Source organism: Podarcis vaucheri (assembly GCF_965113315.1).
Source record: "Podarcis vaucheri genome assembly, chromosome: 11".
In the NCBI taxonomy this organism is placed as follows: domain Eukaryota; kingdom Metazoa; phylum Chordata; class Lepidosauria; order Squamata; family Lacertidae; genus Podarcis; species Podarcis vaucheri.
Genome location: NC_138749.1, coordinates 46412892 through 46433787, shown reverse-complemented (window position 1 = coordinate 46433787; position 20896 = coordinate 46412892). Strand labels below are relative to the sequence as shown.

At 41.6% G+C, this 20896-nt stretch overlaps 1 long non-coding RNA gene across 2 annotated transcripts in view; it reads left to right on the top strand.

Moving 5' to 3' along the window:
• LOC309514512 overlaps positions 1-20469 on the top strand; it is a 30263-nt gene extending 9794 nt beyond the window's left edge. The window contains exons 3-4 of one of the 2 annotated variants that reach the window (XR_014212029.1): positions 7783-7989; positions 19919-20469. This is a non-coding gene — a long non-coding RNA (uncharacterized lncRNA). Of the gene's footprint in view, positions 1-7782; positions 7990-17746; positions 17834-19918 lie in introns of those variants that run through there. The other variant, XR_014212030.1, reaches the window with a different exon arrangement.
• Positions 20470-20896: the final 427 nt, after the last annotated feature.

Below are 20896 nucleotides of genomic sequence, written 5' to 3'. Positions count from 1 at the left end.
GGTGATTTTTTTCTAGTCACACAATATTTTTCCTAGTCCTGTAATGACATGCGTACACCTGCATCCCATTATGGGCTGACTGAAAATGAAGACAAGTACATATTACTATAGAGAACCTTTGCATGTTAAAGTGGAACTTATAGATATAATTGTCAAAATAAAAAATAAAAATAAAAATTGTCCAGTAGCACCTTATAGACCAACTGAGTTTGTTCTGGTATAAGCTTTTGTGTGCATGCACACTTCTTCAGATACACTGAAGCAGAAGTCACCACACCCTTATATATAGTGAGAGGGTGGGGTATTTCTCAGAAGAGCAGGAGGAGATGGGTGATTGGCTCAATGGGTATGGTAAACCTGTTGACTACTTATAGGTAGGTAGCCATGTTGGTCTGCCATAGTCAAAACAAAATAAAAAATTCCTTCCAGTAGCACCTTAGAGACCAACTAAGTTTGTTATTGGCATGAGCTTTCGTGTGCATGCAGATTCTGAAGAAGTGTGCATGCACACAAAAGCTCATACCAGTAACAAACTTAGTTGGTCCCTAAGGTGCTACTGGAATGATTTTTTTTTATTTTTTTTTGTTGACTACTGTTAATGACGGTTAATGACTGCAATTAGTCCTACAGGAAAAAGCAAGGGATAGTATGCAGATGCTTATAGGTAACTGTCATGAATTTATTTATGGACAAAAGAGAGCACTTCTTTACACCACGCAAGATGTAACTATGGTACCCTAGACAAATTCATGGATGATGGATGATGATTCAGTGGCTACCAACCATGATGGCTATGTTCTGTCTCCACATTTGGGGACAATATGCCTCTAAATAACAGTTACTGAGAACCACAGGTGGGGTGAGTGCGGTTGCACTAGGTTATGCTTGTGGGCTTCCTATGGCATCTGCTTGGCCACTGTAAGAACAGGATGTTAGACTAGGTGGGCCTTGATCCAGTAGGACTCTTCTTATTTTCTCAGTGGACTACTGTGTTTATTCAGGGTTTGGTCCATGTATTTTATATTCTGTTAAAAAGAGTGCATCTGGTTGATCAGATGAATCTTCAAATCAGTACAAAGATCCTGAAGTAGTAGAGGAAATAAGTGTTTTGAAATAAGAACTGAAGTAGTAGAGGAAATAAGTGTTTTGAAAAATAGATAGGACTAGGGGTGGGAAATAACTTGTCTGGCACTCGTGAGCAGAAGGAAGTTTGAAGCCAAGGGTAAAAGAAGCCACACACACAAAAACCCACACGGTAAAAAATGATCAGGCAAGAAGCTTGAGAAAAGGAGGAAGAAACAAAGACTTAGATGGATTTCTAAACCACCAAGGAAGCAATGCTGGGTTGTTGAAAGCATAAGTGATAAAAGCTGAATTGTTGCTGAATACACAAAGAAGCCACGAATGGAAATCAAAGAGCAAAAGGTGGGCCAGAGTCTCAGGGTATTTATTTAAACCATATCAGCAGTGGACATAACCCAGTCTTTGCTGAAGGTGCAGTGGATTTCCACAGGCCCCAAAGAGCAACACATCTTTTCCTCCAGAAGCTGGGTTGCATCAATGGTGGTTTCTGATGGTGATGCTCAAGGTCTCCTATGTGGTTCTCTCCTCCCCATATAATTCTCACAACAAAGCTATGAGGTAAGTTTGGCTGGGAAACAGTGTTTGGCCCAAGGGCGCCCAGTGAGCCTTATGTACATGAAGTGCTATCACTGTGACATTTGCTCCAACTTTGTAGAGAGGAAAGTGGGACAATGTCTATTGGTTTTGCGTCTGTAACAGGCCATACATTTGGAAGAATGTCTGCAGAGCCTTTATTTGCATGCAGCCTAACCCTGAAATGCAGAACCCTGCATGATCAGAGTTCCCTGTCTCTGGCAGAGCTGATATTTCTCTGAGGGGTTGCCACTACCTGAATGAACCACAGTTGGAGAACCCCTGATCTCATTATACGCAGTCTTGCCTCATATTTCCCAAAGTACACACAGAAACACCCACCCACCTCAGCTACTTCTTGTCCAGTCAAATCCTTATTCCAGTGGTTTTCAACCAATGTGCCATGGCACCTTCAGGTGCCTTGAATGATGCTCAGGGGTGCCACAGGTAACACTGGACTCTGTCCCTCTTTCCTTCCCTCCTCTGATGCCATCTTGCGTCTCTGCCTCCCAAAGGCTTGCACAGCTGTTTGTTGCAGCAGCTACAGCTACAAGCTCTGCAGGCAAATGGTGCCTCTGGGGCTGGCCAGGGGGTGCTAGCTGCCAGGAGCTGAGGTAGCCTTGGAGTAAGCAAGCAAGTGGGTGAGGCAGCCCTGCCAGGCAGTCTGCCAGGCCTTGCTGTTGGGAATGGACAGAGAAGTCCCAGGCCCCGGTAGGGCAGTGGGAGGAGGCATCTCTTTTGGGGGTGGGGTGGAGGCAAGCTCAGAGGCCGGGCACTGGCAGCAGCTGCCCGGAGGACTCCCAAGGAGAGGGGAGAGGAGAGGAGGCTGAGGGTACACTCCAAAAGGGAGGGTGATTTTAAAAAGGGTGAGGCTGCCAGCTCTGCAGGCAAGGGGTGACATAACTGGTCTCCTGAGCCACACAGTGGTACTGCAGAAAGAATGTACAGTGGTGCCTCGCAAGACAAAAAGAATCCGTTCTGTGATTCTCTTCATCTAGCGGTTTTTTCGTCTTGCAAAGCAAGCCCATTGAAGGATTAGCGGATTAGCGCTATTAGCGCTATTACCGGCTTTTACCGGCTTTTAGCGGCTTATCTGCTGATCGGATCAGCTGATAAGCAGCTTAGCGGCTTAGAAAAAGGGGGGGAGGAAAAAAACCCAGCAGGAACTCGCAAGACATTGTTGTCTTGCGAAGCAAGCCCATAGGAAATTCATTTTGCGAAGCACCTTCAAAACGGAAAACTCTTTCGTTTAGCGAGTTTTCCGTCTTGCGAGGCATTCGTCTTGCGGGGCACCACTGTAGTTGGTCAAGGAAGCCGTGCACTCCAAAAGGTTGAAAACCTCTGCCTTATACTATTATCACAGTGGCCAATTAGGTGCATTTAGCTAAAAACATTTCAGCTCCCCCGCTCTCTTTCACATACTTTTTCTCCCCCTCTTCTTCAGTGCATACATACAGACATAATTTTATTTGTATGCCACCTTTCCACAGTTCAAACCATGCTCAAGGTGGTTTTTATATGTGCTAAAAGCCACCCAGTGTGGCTGGGGCAATCTGAACAGATGGGTGAGGTATAAATAATAAAATTCTTAGGGTTATTATTAATAATATTACAACATGAAAAACTACATAACTTCAACGCAACAAAAGTAGTTAGCAACAATAAATAAAACATTAAAAAACACAGAACCAAACTGAACAATTTCCACATAAATCATAAAGATCTAAAATAAAGATTTTTTTAAAAAAAGAAACAACGGCAAAAGGAGCAACAGCCCCTGCCCCCAAATAACACTGCAACCCAAGAGTCTGTTCAGCAGCCTCAGCTTATGTAGCTGGAGTCTGTCCATCAGTCAGGGCCTTGGCCTCTCAGGCCTTATGGAAAAAGGCCTGCAATGTAGGGAGCAGGTCTTTCTGCACATATCTCTGTTCGCAGATCCCATCCTGTGGGCAAATAGTCCATTCAGAAGGGAAACCATTCTAACCATTAGCCCCTATTAGGGACATATCAACTGGTCATCCTTGACTATTAGCAAGCCATCTACTTAACAAAGCAGCCCTAACAATATGAACATAGAGACGAATGGCATAACTGCAGGAAAAAAGTAGAATCAGGGATTCAGAGAGGTGATCAATATATGGAAAGGCAAGACAACTAGCAATGCTGATGAAAAGCAGCCATAAAGAGTAGGGTAGATAAAAGAGGGGTGCATAATAAGATAGTAGTAAATAGACAGATAAAAGGCAAAGTTCTGGCAGGTAGTAAGGAAGCAGTCAATAGGGGAGGGGAGCACAATTAATATGGCACATAATAAAGTGCAAATCAATGGGACAAAACTCAGCTAATTCAGCAAGAGGCAAAGGGTCAGCTAATATTAATAATGAGAACAACTACTAAAGCAAAGCCCTACTTTTCTATAGCTCATTGTAGATACATCAGAGAGATCACTTCATTTACTTGGTGACCTTGGGGGGGGGGCAGTCACCATTTCCAAATCAAACTTACCTCACAGGTTTGTTGCAAGGATTATATGGGAAGAGAGAAAACCACTTTCTTTGTTCTTGACTCACGTTCAGTGCCATCATTCACAACATCAGTAAAGTAAAATAATCCCTTTTACCTGACTCCACTATTCTTTTCAACCGCCAGCCCGAAATTTAACTGCCACTTTGTTGTGTGTCAGTTATGTGTACCCACATAACTAAACCACATGACTAAACCACCTAGCCTTTTGGGCTTGACGATCGTAAGGTCAGCAGTTCAAGTCTGTGCCATGGGCTCAGCTCCCGTTGTCTATGCCCAGGGGGTGCAACTTCAGGCCTTCCTTTCTATGTCTGGAGCATTAAACACCCAGGAGTTCTGTGCCCTGTATGTGTGTGTAAATTCTTGGGTAGGCTTTTTCAGTTATTTCATCCTGTAAACATTGTTGTGCAATGGGCCCCAGCAAGCCCTGCTGCTGCAAAACAAAACAAAACAAACAAACAAACAAACAAACAAACATTTGTTTCCTCCTTTACAGCAGGATACAATGGAGCTAGATTCTGTTATTAGTTGCTGAAGTTTTATCTGGGTACATCACACATATTTAATCCCAAAGCATCTCTGTGAGAAAGCCAACAATGCAATGCCATTGTTCCGGTTTCTTATTCATTGTGTTAGCGTCTACATCTTCATTCAGAGCTATTTTCCATGCTTATGAATTTTCTCACCCCAGGATTATATATCTTTAACATTTATCTCAAAATTGCCATATAAAAATAATGATGTTGGAGAAAAAGGTGGAGAGAAGCCCACTGATGGGAAAGAGCTAAGCTGTGTGCTGTAAGCTGATTATTGGTAAGAGGACTGGAAGGTGAGACAGAATGTTTATTTCAGCATCTGGTATTAGGGAAATCTGAGTCATTCCATTGCTAGACTTTATTTTCATGTTTCTGATCACTGGTTCACACTCCCCCCCCCCTTCTCGCTGGTATCTGCCTTCATGAAATGAACCACACCTCCTGAACCTTGAAAGGTAAAGCCAGTGTCTCTATGGGAAGAGCAGAAGTTTCATGTGATTTTTTGGGGGGTGGGAGTGGAATCCAGAAGAGATGGTGGAGGAGGAAGATGCAAGCCATGAGAAAAAGGGAAGGGGAAGGAAATGGGGTGCAGGAAGGGATGTAAGGAACAGAGAAGCAAAGATGTGCATGGACCAGGGCAGGTTGGGAACAGTCCCAGTTGCAATGGGATCAGGGGCTTATGGGAACCAGTTGGAGTGCAAATCATGAGACAGGAAACTGGGTTTGCATAGTTGTGGGTATGTGAAGTAGACATGGTCAAAACGGACACTTTGGTTTCTTTCATTTTTCCTTCTACACATTTCCAGGTCAGTTTTGCGACTTTTTATAAAATAAAATAAAATCATTGTGAAATTGATCAGTGTCCTAGTGCAAATTTATCCTAATATATACGGCTTAATACATTTTGGTTTTTTTACATGTTTGAGCAAGGGGCTTCAATGAATGTACTGTGGTACCTCGGGTTACATACGCTTTAGGTTACAGACTCTGCTAACCCAGAAATAGTACTTCGGGTTAAGAACTTTGCTTCAGGATGAGAACATAAATCGTGCTCCGGCGGCATGGGCAGCAGCAGGAGGCCCCATTAGCTAAAGTGGTGCTTCAGGTTAAGAACAGTTTCAGGTTAAGAATGGACCTCCGGAACGAATTAATTACTTAACCCAAGGTACCACTGTAATGCATTTTGTATGTTACTTTCAGAAATGTGCACATTTTAGCCTAGTAAGTGCATTTTGTACTCCTGGCTGGACTACTGCACTGCAAAATTTCGCTTTCAGGTTGCATATTGTTTCAGGAATGGGCTCATCCACACTTCCATTAGTGTTGCAATATGTAGGCACAGGTCCATGCTTTGGGTGCTGAAATGGAACAAATACTAAAACTACATTGACATTTGTTCCGATTCAGCAGTGGGTTATCTCAGTGGGGCAACCCCCCCAACCCCCCTTGCTTCTACCTGGATCTGTGCTTGGATCTACCTGGATCTGCCCCTACAAACCACTGCACAAATGGAAGTCCAGATGAGCCCAGTGCAAATTAAGTAAATTAGCATTCAAATGTGAACTTAACCAAACATATTTCCCATTCCTAGAAAGAAGCTCACAACTCCCTAGATCTGCTGTGGCAGAAATGTTTGCCCAGTATGGAAGGGATGTGTTTATTTTTTTTATTCTTTTAATGGATTCCTGCTAAGCCAGTCCTGCATCCAGACATAGGGTAGAAGAAATACAGATTTAGTGGGAGAGAAAACTCCTGGAGAAAATGAAGCAGGAGTGATGGGGAAAGGGCCTGGGGGTCTCCCTTCACACCAGTTGATGTACCCAAGACATTTCACAGACTTTTCACTAGTCGTTTTGTAAAACTTACAGAGCAAGAAGGAAACGACATGAGAGAAACCCTAATATCCCAGGGCTAGCTTTGTCACTTATACTGATAGCTTGCGATGATGCTTCATTAACTAGTGCAAACGCTATAACATGATAAAGCTGCTGTCTCTATTACTGTTGCTATAGCTCAGAGAAGGTTGAATGGGCAACTATCATACTATCTGTTTTTGTCGACTAAACCCAGGATATGTGGCTATGGAAAGCGCTCTTCTTTCTTCGTTTCTTCACCTCCCCTCCTTCCTAAATTGTCCAAAACCCTCTTGACAATCCCCTAAAAGTGCACGTTCTTAATTTTGCATTTTCAAAAATGGTTTTAGACTGTATTTATTGTAAGCCGCCAAAAGAACTTTATGTTGCCGGCGAAGTGTTTGACGGAAAGAAAAGCGCATGCACCACCCATAGCCACATTGCAACGAACAAGGTAAGATGGAATCTGAACCCACCAAAATTAGAAAGAAATTATTAAGCACTTTGAGAAAGAGGCTTTCAGGGAAAGGAGAAGTTCTGAAAAATTGGAGGCTGTGATTTGGTACAGTACTAGCTCCATCATTCCTTTGTAGTTTAATAACAGCACAAAAACACAAGCTACCGTTTCTTAATTTAGTGAGAAGGTGCAAAATATTGAACTTCAGTAGTGGTTGGGTTCAATGCTGGGGTTCTGAGGCCCATCTTGAATGTTTAGAAAGCAAAAAGTGTGGTATTTTAAGATAATTCATTATTATTATTATCTTTCTGTATGTCATATTAACTATAGCAATGTTCTCCACATAAGACAAACAGGCACATTTTTTTAGGCAAAGGGATTTGTGCTCTTGGCATGCATACCTATTTTTATAGCACCTTGTAATATATTGCAACCATTTTGTGTATAGAACCTGTGAGCTAGCCAGAGATAACAGATGCTCCGGAGACCATTCTTAAAATGTTCCTCCCGCTGACATACAAATCACTCTTTTTATCTCGCTATATATATATATATATATAATCTGAATTTTAACCAAATCTGTCAAGGTTCCTCAAGAGTTAAGCTTCTTATGTAAGCTTGAATCTGCATTATTCTTTTGTTCACAACTTGGAGAATAGATGTAAATTTTAGACGATTAGCTACTTTTGACTGACACATTCCATTTGCTACATTTTGCACATCTTGCATTATTGTTTCCACACCTTTTTGTTGGCAGATCAGCCTACAAAAGACCAGCCAAGATATTTGGAGTCTATGAATTCTATTCACACAGAGAGGTTACCATAGAAATGAAAGAGAGATCTCATTTACACATCTCGGCAGTGCATCTTCTGACAGCTGTGGTTGACACATTTGGTAGCAACATTTCTGAAAGATTTATCTTCCAGAAAAAAGGAAACTGAGCACACTGCTAGATAAAGAGGTAAATGATTTTATAATTCCCCATGTTTTCCTCATATGCCCCTCACATGCCCAGCCTCCTCCATTGGTAGATGAAAGATGAAACTGAAGACCCCCTTTATATTGTTCTGTTCAGTATCCCAAGATCTCGGATCCTCCCCATATGCTATACAAGCCTAATTGTTACTCCTAGTTTGAGATGAGCAACACAGACATCTTCAGTAGTTTTTCTTTTTCTGTGGAGACTGGTCATGTATTCCAATGTCCGGGCTGCCATATTTTGTTAGAGAAATGCAATATTCCCCTTAGTTAGGGTATCCATTGTGATTGTAGGTTGTGAGTGAAATTTAAGTTGTAGGAGAAGACATCGTGATGAAGTATATCACCTCTTTATGATGAGGCTGAAGATTACTGTTACACCATTCAGTCTTCAATCCCAAGCTCTCCAGTCCTTTTTACACTCTTACTCATATTTTGTTATGTATGGGTAGCATAGACATCACTGGATATAAGCTGGATATACACACACCATATGCCTACAAATATACATCCAAAGAAAAGCATAGCTCATATTTGAATGCCATATTTTTCCCTACTGTGGTTCTAGAATGCATATCTCCTTCTCACAACACCCCAAATAGCATACCCTCCAACATTTCTGCGGTGAAAATAGGGACATCCTATTTCATACCCTCCAACATTTCTCTGATAACAATAGAGGTTTCCATTCCAACATTTCTCAGGTGAAGATAGGGATGGCCTAAAGAAAAGTGGGATATTCTGGGATGAAATCAGAAACTGGGATGGCTTCTGTAAATCTGGGACTGTCCTCGGAAAATAGGTACAATTGGAGGGTCAGAAAGAACTTCGTGGCTTACCCTTGCAGAGGGGCCACACCTCCCGCTAGAAAGTGGAGCTGCACTAATGCAATTAGCAGAATGCCACATTTTAAATCATCTGCAAAGGCCCTAAGCAAGGGTCACGTCAACAATTTTCTTCTTTCCCCCAAAGCAATATAGCAGAATTTCAAGCCTTCCAGTACAGTATGTTGCCTCCCAATCCTTTCAAAGATGTTACTGGGCACGAAACAGCACGGTGGGGAGCATGTGCAGATTAGTTCCGTAAATGAAAAGCTTGTATTTACTTAATGTAAATATTGCACGGGAAGTGACACATTTGCTTTGTCACATTGTCAGTATGAGTTCCAGTTTTGCACACAGCAATTAGAATCAAACTCAGAACCTTTCAGATTCGCTCAGCATTGTTGTTTGAGTGATGTCTCTAGCCAAGTCTGGGTTCCAGAGTTCAAGGAAGAATGCAGAATTCAATGTTGCTTTATGAATGGTGGAAGAATAACCCATTCAGCAACTGAGGCCAGTTTTGAAAACCACACGAAGGGTGACTGTGCAGGCTGAAATAAACAGTACCTTCTTAGTGCAAACCAACCATTTCTTTCAGAAAATGCTTAAACGTTAGCCCCATGTGACTTAAGGATTTTAATTGAAGCTTGCCACCACCACTGATTTTTTTTGTTTATTTCTCATTTAACATACACACATACATCCTTTTATTTTCAGGCCACCTTCTCATAGTCCAAACCATGCTCAAGGAGGCTTACAACATGAAAACATTACATAATTACAAATATAACAAAAGTAGCCATAAACAATAAATGAAACACATTACAAAGTACACAACCAAATTGAACAATTGTCACATAAATCATACTAAGATCTAAAAATAAAGTTACAAAAATTAATATCAATTAGAGCAACAAACCCTCCCAAATAAAAAAACGAAACCCAAACAAGACCCAAGAGTCTGTTCAGCAGTCTCAGCTTTTGTAGCTGGAATCAGTTATAGGACCTACAACCAAGTGGACAGGCAAACCTGTATTGTAGTCATTTTCTTATAAGTAACTACATTGTATATTAAATGGATGAACTTGAGGGTAGAGGATTGGATTCAACTATAGAGAAGTGGCAATGGTAAAAGATCCAGTCACAACATTTAGGGTGGACTGGTGCCATGTTTATGTGGAGAAGAGAGCAGAGCAACTGTTCTGCATGCAGAAAGTTGCAGATTGAGGACCTGGCATCTCAAGATAGGGCTGGAACTCTTGCAGATCCTGCTAGTGAGTGTACACAATGCCAAGGTAGTTGGACCAATTAGTATAAGGCAACTGCCTCTGTGGATTCTGGTAACACACATACACATGTGGTTCCCAGACAGCCTGTCCTTGGGCTCCAGAGGCAAGTGGATGTACCAAAGTGTTCAAAACAGCAACAATCGTTCCAGTTTTAACATAGTCTAGAGTGTGGTTGACACAGAGACAGTCAAACTGTGAGAGAGATATGGGCGAGACAGGATGTGGCTTTCTTAAATATTACATGCATATATGACACCCACATTCTTGATCTGGAACCCAACTCATCAACCTGGGGCATGATAGGACATATGCTGGCCAAAGTGGAGGGCAAGGTGGCATCCTCCCCATTCCAAATAAGCACATCTGGCAGATGAATCTTACTCCAACACTGGCAACCAAAGAGCTCCATTTACCACGCCCAAGCGAGACATGCTAATTTAGGTGGCAAAGGGCAGAGGCTGTGTGGAACTCACAGGTATATCCTCCCAACAGATGGGTATGGCCAGGGGGCTCATGAGGAATGGCTAGAGAGCTGTCCTGTCATCTCCCCAGGATCTGCCACCTGAGATGACCATCTCCCTTTGTCCTCTTCCACCTGATATATCATCAGTTAATCACGGGGAACAGTGACTTCATTGCTCAGCTGGAGTCAGGGCCAGCAATTTCTTACCTATACGTCATACTTCTGTAGTTGAATAACCACTCATTCCAATGTTGCTGGGCTCTTATGGGGTTTGTAAAGGTGGCTCGTGATCTGTCAGAATCTTTGCAGGCATGTCAAACAAACATAGTGATGGAACTTGATCCTGGACATGGTGAATGCCCTCTGTGAGCTGCAATAACCGGTCCTAAAAGTTGTATGGAGTTAGCCTGGGCTAAAGTCCAGGGTATGGTATTTAATTTCTCTGATCAGATGCCACAATGCTCTCTGTACTCCACATATCACAGCCCTAATAACTGGAGTAGAGGTATGCTGAATCTTATAGGAAGGAAATACGTAGTTTGATTTCCACTGAAATCCAACAAACCTTACGTGTGGTTCATTGCATGCTATAAACCACCGCACTTCATCGACAAACACAAGCATAACAAATGGGTGACAAGGGAATTTCACAACACTCAACAATGAAGTGGTTCGGGTCAGCAAATTCCCCTTTTCTCTAGTTCAATCCATAAACTCATATTCCACTACCATCCCTCATACACAGTTGACACATTAGGAATGTGCCATTCTGCCCTTCAGCCTGTCAGTTTCCAATATGCTGTAGTAAGGAAAGGAAAAGACTGTCTCCTCTGGCTTCTCATTGAGATATATTGTTCTGTGTTCCCAGAAACTAACTATCTGGGTGGTATCTCATGCAGACTTTAAGAATAGTCATTCCTTTTCAGGAATGCATGAAAGAGTGATAAAGGGGCAACAGTGACTTTTCTTGAGTCCATTCATTCAGGTCATGTCCTCTAGACCAGCAGAGACAGTGTTTGCTCCATCTTCTACATGACTGAACTTTCAGATGTGGTCCTTCCCTGTCCTTCTCCATGCATTCAGTATCTGCTTAGTCTTGTTAACAAGACTATTATAATTCCTATCATTGAAAGTTTTCAGCAGTTGTAATTCATGTGGCTGTACTGTGATCAACTGGAGAGAACTGTGGCTTGTGGCTCTGCTGAATGCTAGTCATAGTTGGAGTAGTGTTCTCGAAGCTACCAACATGAGTTTGACCAAACTGCGGGAGGCAGTGGAAGACAGGAGTGCCTGGCGTGCTCTGGTCCATGGGGTCATGAAAAGTCGGACACGACTAAATGACTAAACAACAACAAAATTAACAGACATGACTAACTGAAGTCTATTAATTTCAATGGGTCTACTCTGAGTAAAACACAGTGGAATTGCAAGAGAAATCCATGTCCCCATACCTTCTGTGATAACTTAGTAAGATGCAGATTTTAGAGGGCTAAAGGGATGTGGGTGGCACTGTGGTCTAAACCACTGAGCCTCTTGGGTTTGCCGATCAGAAGGTCGGTGGTTCAAATCCGCATAATGGGATGAGCTCCAGTTGCTTTGTCCCAGCCAACAATTCGAAAACACGCCAGTGCAAGCAGATAAATAGGTACCACTGTGGCAGGAAGGTAAATGACGTTTCCATGCACTCTGGCTTCTGTCACGGTGTTCCATTGTGCCAGAAGCGGTTTAGTCATACTGGCCACATGATCTGGAAAGCTGCCTGTGGACAAATGCCGGCTTCCTCAGCCTGAAAGCAAGATAAGCACCACAACCCTATAGTTGCCTATGGAGATAGATGGGGGAGGGGGCTAAATGTATTTAATTCTATTGCATAGAGTTTGTGCATTTTTTTTTTGTGTGTGTGTCAGGATCATGTGGGTGGGTCTCTCTCTCTCTCTCTCTCTCTCTCTCTCTCTCTCTCTCTCCCTCCATTACTTTGGATAAAATGGGAGCTTGTAAATTTCATTAAGGGCGCCCCTAACTATTTTCTGATAATCCGAGGACCAGGGTACTTCCTTTTTTATGTGCTTAATGTGGAAATTAGGGAGAGGGTTTGTCAAGATCAAAAGCTAGAAGGGAAAAAAGGATGTGCAGTGATAGCAATTATCCAATTTCAGCTTTCAGGCTTTCAGAGGAAGGGCAGTAAAAATTCTGCTCCTAAATTCCAGTAATTTTTAATGCTTCAAAGTTTCCATATCCTTTAAAAATATATATGCTAAAGGAAAAGGTATTGGTTCAGTCCGGAGGATGAATCTCTATGAATTGCAAAAACCAGGGTGAGAGGAAGGAAGGTAACAATCCGTAGAGGAGCATATTTCAGTTTTGAATTTTTAATGGGCCATTATAGCATAAAAAGCTGTGGGCAGAGAAACCATTTTAGAGTAAATTAAAATACCTTGACAATATCAATTGAACTTTAGCAGCGCAGCCAAGTGATCCAAGTGAATGAAAAGTGATGAAAACAGGGGACATGTTTATAAATATGTGTGTCACCAATCCATTTGGGTTATGGGATCATTTCGCCTTCTGGGGAATTAACATGTCATGTTCACCTGAATGTGTCATAGATCATCCATTAGTAAACCATTCTTATGATTCTATGCAGTCCCTGATCTTTTGTCAGGACACAATGAAAAATAATTGCTCACTTAACCAATACACTTAGAACCGGAGAGCATAATAAATGGGTGGCTTTTGGAGGAGACTTTGGTTCACCTTTACTGCCCATAATGCTTTTACTATATACGTTCTGTCCTATTTTTAGATGGGCTTAGACAGTTCCTAAAAACTCACAACTTAAATACATTAATGCCTTTTAGTTTATTATGGTTAGTTTGCATTTACATTTTAACTTTCCATTCTTTCTTGTAAACTGCTCTGGAAATGCCATTAAAGGCTATTGCAAAAGTACCTTTAACCAATCAACAAACAACTAAAAAAAATTGAGTCTTAGAGCCAGTCAGATAAACTAGGATAACAAGACTTTTGCATGACTTTTAGGGTGCAAAAAAGAAGAAGAAATAAAACTTTTAATTGTAAAGTATCAAGTAATAAATGGTGTGGAAACATCATCAGATAGATTTGTTACCATAAAATAAGGCAGTTATGTGATGATTTTGCCCTTTTCATTTGGTTCCAGAGAATGGGAACCAAAAGAATAATAATAATAATAATAATAATAAAATCAAAATGTATTCCTGCATTTTTGTCTTGCCTTCTCCCTGTTAATGAACTGCAATTACTGGGCAACTAGCATCATGTTATGTATTAAATGAGGATGCAAATGCTTGATTTACTGACTAAATTATAAGGAGTGGTGGATGAATCGTCCTCGATTTTTGAAGGCAATTATTAAAATCATGGTGTTTTATTTTTATTCTTAAAATCTCATTGTTGGCATCTGTCTGTCTTGAGAGACAATGGAGTATGCCTCCAGGGGTGAAGTCAAACGTCTGCATTAGCAGCACCAAAGTGACCTGCCCGGGGCACAAGTCTGGGCAGTGCGTCTGGAGGTATAATTAGGTCATATCTGCTAAAGGGCAGTCAGCAGCTGTGGGGGAAGAAGGATAGGCGATAATGAAACAGTAGGGCATTAGGACCCAACATGCATTCGTCAAATTCTATTCTGTAACACAAGAATGGGAACGGAAAGGAGTCAGCTGAGAAAACTGGAAGGATAAGAGACATAACAAATGGATAAGAGTGAGTGGAAGGAGAGAAAGGCTGCTTATGTTTGTAGCTCCCCCAGGTTACAAATGTGTCTGAAGGATCCAGACTGGTGGAAATGTATAGTCCCAAAAGAGACTTCTTTTTCATTTTTCTGCCTCTCTCTTGTGTGAAACAGCCATAACAGATCAAACACAAGAGGCCATCCAATGTCATTACACAACATTAGAATTTCAGTGCAGCCAGTATTTTTCAATGGAGCCAGGTCACACAATTAGATGTATGCCATTTAGTGAGGTCATAGAATGATATTATGTCAAAATTTGTTATTATTTTTTTTTTGCTGGTAGATGCAGAAACCTTTCCCTTAAGGCAAAATGGTAAAGAACCCCTGGACAGTTACATCCAGTCAAAGCCAACTATGGGGTTGGCTTGCTTCAGGCCGAGGGAGCAGGCATTTGTCCACATACAGTTTTCCGGGTCATGTGGCCAGCATGACTAAACTGCTTCTGGTGCAATGGAACACTGTGACCGAAACCAGAGTGCACTGAAATGCTGTTTACCTTCCTGCTGGAGCAGTACCTATTTATCTACTTGCACTGGTGTGCTTTCAAGCTACTAGGTTGGCAGAAGCTGGGAAAGAGCAATACCCCATCATGCGGATTCGAACTGCCAAGCTTCCAGTCGGCAGGCCCAAGAGGCTCAGTGGTTTAGACAACAGCGCCACCCGCTCCCTTATACATCCATGGACTAATGGGTTTTCTGCCATGTTTATACTTCCTTCCATGCTATTCAGGAGTTGTTTTGAAACCTCTGCTCTATAGTTCAGGTTTACAGTGCTGCCTCTGCCCTGATCATAGGTGCAAATTACACCAGTTTAATTCAAGCTGGCAGAAATTCTGCAGGTTCCTAAATTGTTACTATCTGACACAGATCCCGCCATGTGGGAAACTGGGTGTTTAGACCAAGTGGCAACAGAGGAGGGCAATCCGCCCCCATTCATTCTTTATAAAGTGGTGCTACTAAACAACCAACAAATGCACAGCCAACCATAAAGCATGGATGTGGTTAAAATGTCACACCAGGTGAAAGCACATTAAAGGTAAATGTAAAGGGACCCCTGACCATTAGGTCCAGTTGTGACTAACTCTGGGGTTGCGGCGCTCATCTCGCTTTATTGGCCGAGGGAGCCGGCGTACAGCTTCCGGGTCATGTGGCCAGCATGACTAAGCCGCTTCTGGCGAACCAGAGCAGTGCATGGAAATGCCGTTTACCTTCCCGCCGGAGCAGTACCTATTTATCTACTTGCACTTTGACGTGCTTTCGAACTGCTAGGTTGGCAGGAGCAGGGACCGAGCAACAGGAGCTCACCCCGTCACGGGGATTCGAACCGCTGACCTTCTGATCGGCAAGTCCTAGGCTCTGTGGTTTAACCCACAGCGCATTACTGGCTTCTTAATTGCATGTGCATCACAGTATGTTTGCAAGCACTGAACATGTGGGATATAGTTGTCTGCACCTAATGTGCAAAATATGTGTGTAAATCAGCCCTTTGTCACTCAAGAAATTAAGAAGTAAAATCACCTGTTTTAGCTTACTCAATGCATTTCCCTGAGAAGTTGAATTATATCTGGCATTCAGCTCTTCATCTTTTGTCCATGTGGATATCTGCGCATGAGCCCAAGGAAAGGGACATTGATGTGGTTGTCTTAGCTCTCCCTGTGCTTGTCTAAAAATCCATTGTTTGAATGGCTACTTGTCAATGGAGGGGTTAAAGTGGAGCAATTTATCTACTTGAATGCTGGGAAAGGGGGATTCAAATGTCTTTCTGCTGCTGATCCACATTCAAAGGTACTTACTCTGTATAAATGGAGGCAGAGAATAGGCTAGGTTGTTTTTAGGATAAAAACTAGCATAAATATAAATGGGACGGGGGATTTTCCAGAACAAGGTATTCCAATTAGTTCAGCCCAATTTTCTATTAAGCTGTGCGCTGCAGATAGACATATTGGGCCTTTTATGAGCTTCATTGTAATGTTTATCATTTATTTGTTCATTACAAAAATTTTGCTTCTCTCAGCATTTGAAATGCACAGAGATGCTTTCTTTAATCTGGGGATATTAAATTTTGAACTGCAGTTACAGGAAGAGCCAGCAGAACTGCTTCTAAGACTGCATGAGCTTTTTGCTTCCAAGAATACATATTGCTGATAATCTTTAAATTCACCGTAGGTGCCCGACTATAGGGTATAATAAAATCAATTGTCGAAAAGGAAATTGACTGCAGCATTACACAGAAACGTTTGTGCTTAAGAAAGCCAAGCATATATTGTTTTGCTGTGGGCAAGAAATATTTCAGAAATCTGTTCTGTGCTGTAGCAGCTGGGACCAATTCAAGGGAGCATCTCCTGATAGAGATACCTTGCAGGCTGAGTGAGAACCAAGCACTCAGCCCCCCTTCCTTGTTTCAAGGGATTTGGGTTGGAACTGCCATCAGGCAACTACTAGCAAGAGGTGGCTGCTTTCATCACCAGCTGAGTGAGATCCAGTTGATTCTTCGTCCCACTCACTAGCCCCAGAGGAATTTGGTGGGAGCTGCTGTGTGGTAGGAAACCAGAGCTGGATGACAAGGTCAAGTTCAGGAAACATTACCTGGATAATCCTGGTTACATAAGGACATTGGATAATTTCTGTTTTTGCAATACTTGATTCAAGCGGGACTTTTGTTTTGAGACTCTTTTGCAAGCCACTTTGAGGGGCTATAAAGTGAGATGTAAGCCTTTTGTGTAAAATGAACCAATATATTATGCCTCGCTGCTATTTGTGAAAGTCAAAATATATCTTTTAGCCTCTGTTTTTAGAGTCAAGGAATATTATGCTCATATGCACAAAGGAGTGACAAGAGCTACAATGAGCTGCATGAAGTACAAGAGAAGGTTGAAGAGGAAGCCAAGGCAAGGCTTTCCCAACCTTGCTGAACTTGGTTTAAAGCAGGCCCCAGTGTCCTCATCTGCTCTGCCATTGACTCTTTAGCCTTTCAGTTAATATTTATGCTCATGGAGCAGGGTGGTGTGGTGTGATGGTGTTGGGCTATGACTTGGGATACCAGACTTCAAATCCCTGCTCAGGGATGAAACTCACTGGGTGACTTTGGGCGAGTTAGTCTCTCAGCCTAATCTTCCTCATGTGAGGATGAAATGAGGAGGAAGGAAAACATGGACGTCCCCTTCTGCTCTTTGGAGGGAAGGTAGAATACAATTGTAATAAGCAAACAAACATGGAGCCAGGTGAAGTTATGCTGTGAGCTGGCTGCTGCCCATGGGTAATGAAATTGTTCTTGTGTTGACTTTGGGGATCACTTTTGGGAATCAGTATGGTGTCTATTGGTTATTCTGTTTTTGTGTGTTAATAAAAGTTTGAATATGTTGCCTTATTTCTGCCCTCTTTTTTGGTAATGCTCAGGGATGATAAGAGTTGCAGTCCAATAATACCTGGACAGTCACAGATTCCCCAGACCTGCTTTGGTTCATCAACTTTTTGATGACTTACGTTAAAGGCAATAAATCCAGAAATCAGTGGCACAATACTCTGCTATTTCCGCAATGATGCAGATAGTAGATTTCAATAATTTATTCAGAAATTTATGTATGTTGAATGTCCTTCCACAGCGTATAAGGACACTGGACTGGAAATAATGACTTTATTATGATATTTCAAGATTCCTCATCTGGAAATTATGGGTGGAAAAAACAATCATACCCCATAAAAATTGCAACCAAATCTTTTGTATATCCACATAAAATATTTTTTTGTCTTGATTTAGTGGAAACAAGATATATTTGACCTGAATTTGAAATAATAATTCTGAGAGACACTTCTCAATGAATTAGTCAAATATTGACTCTGTACTGAATAACAAACTGTGCAAGCAGTACTATCGCTTAAAGGGCATGGCAGATTTATGAGTTGGGATAGGGAGGTGGGAGGAGAGGAAAGATGGGTTTTCTTTCATAATTTAGAAGTCCTTTAAGATGATACAGTGATCTATGTTGCAAGGTCTCTAACCAAAGAAAATATACTTACCTTTGATGTTGATTGAAGTAGTACTAGACAAAACTGAAGAATCACTGAGTGAGTCTAAAGTCACAATATTTTTGTTAGCTAATGATACCATGATAGTTAATCCATGGTAAATATCAGCAAGGCAATGCTCTTGTTTCTTTGTACAAATTAAATTAACTATTCCCCATCGTGCTTCCCAACATCTACATGAACCTACCATGTGGATGTCTTCTTTGAAATGTCACAGCTATGCCAAGAGTCTATGCAAATCTTTGCCTTGTTTCCATTTTCTGAGTCTAAGAAGTGCTGAACAAGTATGGGGCAGGGCAGTTTTAGACTAAATGAGAGTATGGAAGGGGGAGAAATTCATTCAGCTTTCATGTTAATATGAACCCTACATAACTCACACTTCTTGAGCTATCTGAATTTCTCACTTCACCAAATTTTTTGATGAAGTTCTCCAACCAAAAAGTTGTGTACGAAAAAGCATGCCAAGGGTAAAGTGTACGCAAAAGTTGCATATTGGTGTAAATAACATGCAAAAGTCCATTAGGAATGATTTCTTATAAATGAGTGAATTAAGAGAAAGGCACTCAAAATGTTTTGAATATTTTTGCAAACTATTTTTTTAAAAAAGAAACCTTTGTGGAAAAGGAGCAATCTAGGATTTCTCATTTAAACTGAAAGATTTGCCCACCCCTAGATGAAAGCAAAGAGATGGAAACTTGCTCAAGACAAGATGGAGGAGCTGTTGGTTGGAGAAAATATGCATGTACAGCCAATCTTTCCTATTGCCTCCACTTCCTCATAGAAAACTACAATGCAGCCTCAGCAAAAACAGATCGCTCTCAATGCCCGTTGTGACTCACCTCTCCCTGAAAGCTTGAAGAAGGAGGGGCATCAGCACCTGCTGAAAATATAAACATTCTTGACTGAAACCCTACACCGTAAGGAAAATTAATGTCTACATCAGAGTAAAGGAATGGAAATGGTTGCCTACCTGGTCCTGTCTAGCTTAACTCAAAACATTCACATCACATTCAGCGTACAAGTTATTTCAATTATATGCTACTTTTGAGTACGTAACTCCTGCTGAGGAAACGTTGGGATCAGGTGCGAGTGTGGAAAAATAATCACAATATACCATCGAGAGTCCCAGTGCATAAACCAAAAATACTTTTCGCCTGTCCACCCGCCCCCCCCCACCCCCGCAATTTCCCTCCAATGTAAAATGCAACTCTGGCTATTGTACTTATGCCTCTTTCCAATGCCTTTGTTGTTTAGATTCTTTTGTCATGATAGGCTCCAAGGTTAGCCTTTATTCATAAGGTTCAGGCAAGAATAGCTGGAAGCGAATATATATTGCCGTAAAATTGCTATTCATATTGATATAGCCATACCTGCAGCTATTGTGTATGACAATATTTAGATCATAATCTGGTTATTTTGTCCTACTCTGAATGTAAGACAAAGCATCAAAGATATTTGGATTTATATTTAGACACTAGCTCGCAGCTTTGGGGCTCCAATCTTTTAAAGCCCAGGTTTTTTAAAAACTGCGTTGTTTTTCAGCAGGTCTGTGCAACTTGTTGAAATCTAGGAAGCCAAGCACAGCTCACAGTGCCGCATCTGTGAGTCCGCTGGGTCTTCTGGAGGCTATGAAACAAAACAGAAGAATAAACACCACAAGAGAGCTGTCAAACAATGGACAGGCCCCAAAACTTGTCTGATGGAATTAGTTTGGTGGATCATGTTGTGCAGGACTGATCTGGAGGAGAAAATTGAAGGGAGGGGAAATAAATTTGCAGCATGGTCATCTAAAAGAAATCTTAGCACTGAATCCAAGACTGGACATCCTTTTGATCATCTCCACGGATTTACAACTCATGCCACCTTCAGTGGCAAAGATGGTGGCTGGCATCCCATAGACTCCATCTTGGAAGTGCCATCTTTCCCATCCACCATCATGAATGACATTCCATTGTGAGAGAGGAGCTAAACTTGGAATATAGTAAGGTGCATCAGAAGGGAGCACCTAGACAGAGCTTTTAGCCTTATTATCTATTGTGACTGACCATGGACTGATGATGTTGCCTTCCAGTAATAAATGTACCAAGCTATGCCTCTGTTTGGTCATCAACTAGGAGAGAGAACATCCTTTTGACACTCATAAAACTCTTCACAGATCTACTCAGTCTTTACTGACTACAAAAAGGTGCTAGAATTTAAGATCTAACCACCTTTCGAATCCAGGTATAAGTATGTCTGTGGTTGCCTGAAATTGGACTCTATTGGACTATAAATAAGGAAGCTATAGTACACCATTGAAAATGGTGGATTCTATAGGCTTGGTTTTAATCACAGCTATCCCTGATTGATGGGCTTCCCTTTGTAATTTGTTCTACTGCCGACTATTCTCATGATAAGTTAACAGCAGAACAAGTAACCATGGGAGGTAATGGAGTCCCTCAGAGGATGTTTCACAGACTAGGCAACATTAACATCTGTAAAGTACTTGTGATTCTTCCCAAAGCCAGTGAGTTATTCAAT